Below are 4,122 nucleotides of genomic sequence, written 5' to 3'. Positions count from 1 at the left end.
AACCAGTCAATCCTACAGGAAATCAACACTGAATATTCATTGGAAGGACTGATGCTGAAGCTAAAGCTCCTATACTTTGGCCATCTGATGTGAACAGCCAACTCATTGGAAAAGACTGTGATACTGGGAAAGATTGAAGGCAGAAAGCGAAGAGGGCGACAGAGGATGAGATGGTTGAATGGCATCATCAAGTCGATGGACATGAACTTGGGCAAACTTCAGGAGATGGTGAGGGACAGGGAAGCCTGGCATGCTGCAGTCCATGAAGGTCTCGAAGAGTCACACACAGCTTGGCAACTGAACAACAAAGAAATCCTATCCATTTTTTTTCCTACCTGAGAGTCATGGAACATGACAATATGATTCTAAGGTTCATCAGAATAAAGGCACAAGATGAATAAAGAAAATATTGACTCAAGGGAAGACTTGCCATACCGGCTACCCCAACACACATGGAAATGACAGGAAGATAATGCAGCTTTCATGCTGAAAGAGACAAAATATCAATGGGACTGAGAAGACCCTTGAGAAGACCCAGACACAGTCAGGGCAGATCCTCTTTCTGCTTTGTCGGCCAAACTCTGCTTAGATTCTGAATTCCACTCTTGTGTGATTCACGAAGAAATCCTGCTGCAAGGAATTGCGGTGACCCGTGAACTAGTTCCACTCAAAGGAAACTTCAGACTGATCCTTCAGGGGCTTCTGGGGGGCCTCAGACTCTCTAATCCGCTTGGACCAGCTGAAGGTGACATCTGAAATGGTGGCAGTAGCTCAATCAAGCCCTGGGAGTCTCTTTAGAACTTTCTCTGTGGTTAAGGGTTCCCCTGGTATAACTACTTTGTCCATTGCCTCAATCACAAGGTGCTTGTGGCCCTTGGGTGGCTTATAGCCACTTCTGTGAGGCCTTGGGAGATTAGAGACTTCATCAGTATGTGTTGTTATTTCCTAGTTTAGGTTTTATTTTTTTTTTAAGTCTGTGCTGAATTTGTTACAATATTTCTTCTGTCTTACAGTTTCGTTTTTTTTTTTTTTTTTTTTTTTTGGCCACAAGGCATGCTGATCTTAGGTCCTCAACCAGGGATCGTACCTGTACCTCCCGCATTGGAAGGTGAAGTCTTAACCACTGGCTAGTTTAGGTTTTTACCTTTGTTTTTTCCCTTTCTTAGGTTGGCTACTGTTTTATCTTTTGGTCTCATTTTTGGGTTCTCAGAAAACCAGTTTAGGGATTCATTTATTAGTTCTCTGATTTCTCTGTGTTCCAACTCAGTACTTTCTGTTCTCATCATCCCTGTTTTCTACAATTTTCTACAATTTCTACTACATACAAATAGTCTACAAGTTTTCCTGTGAATTTTTTTAACCAAAGATGTTTTTTAAAGCAAGTTCTAAATTCTAAAGGTAGGCTTTTTCTTTCTTTTCTTTTCCATTTTTGTTATTAATGTTCTATGTCAAGCATATGTTTTGGATTACTTTCTTTTCTGTTTTATTGGAGTTTCTTTCAGCTTCATATTTGGTCACTGTTTCGTCTGTCACTCTGCTCGACCATGACGCCCAGCAGGGCTGTTCCTTACTGTGGTCTCCTATCTATTGGCTAGTGGCTAGTCTATCCATTGGGGTCCTCTCAGAAACCACTCTGGTTGAGGGCATTGAATGCCAGGAAAGGGGCACCTAGGACCACCGGGAAGTAGATGGGGAGAAGTGAGGCATGAAGTCACTGGAGGAACACAAGAGAGGATCTGGAATCCGGGAGGGCCTTGGTAGGAGCTGCAGCAGGTGCCTCGGGGGCAGAGAGGGAGACAGGCAGTACCCCTCTACTCAGTACCTCCCACCCTCTAGGCTCTGCTCAGGCCTCCTGCCGTCCATCCTAGCTGGAAGCCCACTGAGCCCAGAGCCTGGAAGAGGGAGGCAGCGAGGCCCGCCCCAGAAGGGCAAGGGAGAGATGAGGCATGATGTGTGGCCAAACAGGCCTGGAGCAGTCCCATAGCTGTTTAACATGCTGTCTAGGTTGGTCATAGCTTTTCTTCCAAGGAACAAGCGTCTTTTAATTTCATGGCTGAAGTCACCATCTGCAGTGATTTTGGAGCCCAAGAAAAGAAAATCTGTCACTGTTTCCATTGTTTCCCCGTCTATTTGCCATGAAGTGATGGGACTGGATGTCATGATCATCGTTTTTTGAATGTTGAGTTTTAAGCAAGCTTTTTCACTCTCCTCTTTCACTTTCATCAAGAGGCTTTTTAGTTCCTCTTCACTTTCTCCCATAAGGGTAGTGTCATCTGCATATCTGAGGTTATTTATATTTCTCCTGGCAATCTTGATTCCAGCTTGTGCTTCTTCCAGCCCAGCGTTTTTCATGATGTACTCTGCATATAAGTTAAATAAGCAGGGTGACAATATACAGCCTTGACGTACTCCTTTCCCAATTTGGAACCAGTCCGTTTTTCCATGTCCAGTTCTAACTGTTGTTTCTTGACCTGCATATAGATTTCTCAGGAGGCAGGTCAGGCAGTCTGGTATTCCCACCTCTTTAAGAATTTTCCCCAGTTAGATGTGATCCATACAGTCAAAGAAGTCAATGAAGTAGTCAATGAAGTAGAAGTAGATGTTTTTCTGGAATTCTCTTGCTTTTTTCTATGATCCAATGGATGTTGGCAGTTCGATCTCTGGTTCCTCTGCCTTTTCTAAATCCAGCTTGAACATCTGGAATTTCACAGTTCACATGCTGTTGAAGCCTAGCTTGGAGAATTTAGAACATTACTTTGCTAATGTGTGAGATGTGTGAAATTGTACAGTAGTTTGAACATTCTTTGGCATTACCTTTCTTTGGGATTGGAGTGAAAACTGACCTTTCTCAGCCCAGAATCCACTGCTGAATTTTCCAAATTTGCTAGCATATTGAGTGCAGCACTTTCACAGTATCATCTTTTAGGATTTGAAATAGCTCAGCTAGAATTCCATCACCTCCACTAGTTTTGCTCGTAGTGATACCTCCCCAGGCCCACTTGACTCCAGGATGTCTGGCTCTAGATTAGTGGTCACACCATCATGGTTATCTGGGTCATTAAGATCTTTTTGTATAGTTCTTCTGTGTATTCTTGCCAACTCTTCTTAATCTCTTCTGCTTCTGTTAGGTCCATACTATTTCTGTCCTTTGTTGCACCCATATTTGCATGAAATGTTCCCTTGGTATCTCTAATTTTCTTGAAGAGATCTCTAGTCTTTCCCATTCTATTGTTTCCCTCTATTCCTTTGCACTCATCACTTAGGAAGCCTTTCTTATCTCTCCTTGCTGTTCTTTGGAACTCTGCATTCAGATGGATATATCTTTCCTTTTCTCCTTTGCCTTTCACTTCTCTTCTATTCTTAGCTTTTTGTAAGGCCTCCTCAGACAACCATTGTGCCTTTTTGCATTTCTTTTTCTTGGGGATGATCTTGATGACTGCCTCCTGTACAGTATCACGAACCTCCACCCATAGTTCTTCAGGCACTCTGTCTATCAGATCTAATGCATTGAATCTGTTTGTCACTTACACTGTATAATCATAAGGGATTTGATTTAGGTCATACCTGAATGGTCTAGTGATTTTCCCTACTTTCTTCAATTTAAGTCTGAATTTTGCAATAAAGAGTTCATGATCAGAGGCACAGTCAATTCCAGTCTTGTTTTTGCTGACTGTATAGAGCTTCTCCATCTTCAGCTGCAAAGAGTATAATCAACCTGACTCCGGTATTGACCATCTGGTGACGTCCATGTGTAGAGTCATCTCTTGTGTTGTTGGAAGAGGGTGTTTGCTATGACCAGTGCATTCTCTTGGCAAAACTCTGTTAGTCTTTGCCCTGCTTCATTCTATACTCCAAGGCCAAAGTTGCCTGTTACTCCAGGTATCTCTTGACTTCCTACTTTTGCATTCCAGTCCCCCATGATGAAAAGGACATCTTTTGGGGGTGTTAGTTCTCGAACGTCTTGTAGGTCTTCACAGAACCATTGAACTTCAGCTTTTTTTGGCATTAGTGGTTGGGGCATTGACTTGGATTACTGTGATATTGAGTAGTTTGGCTTGGAAACGAACAGAGATCATTCTGTTGCTTTTGAGATTGCACCTAGTACTGTATTTCAGACTCTTG

The sequence above is a fragment of the Bubalus bubalis genome, chromosome X (assembly GCF_019923935.1).
Source record: "Bubalus bubalis isolate 160015118507 breed Murrah chromosome X, NDDB_SH_1, whole genome shotgun sequence".
Taxonomy (NCBI): domain Eukaryota; kingdom Metazoa; phylum Chordata; class Mammalia; order Artiodactyla; family Bovidae; genus Bubalus; species Bubalus bubalis.
This window is presented reverse-complemented; position numbering follows the sequence as displayed.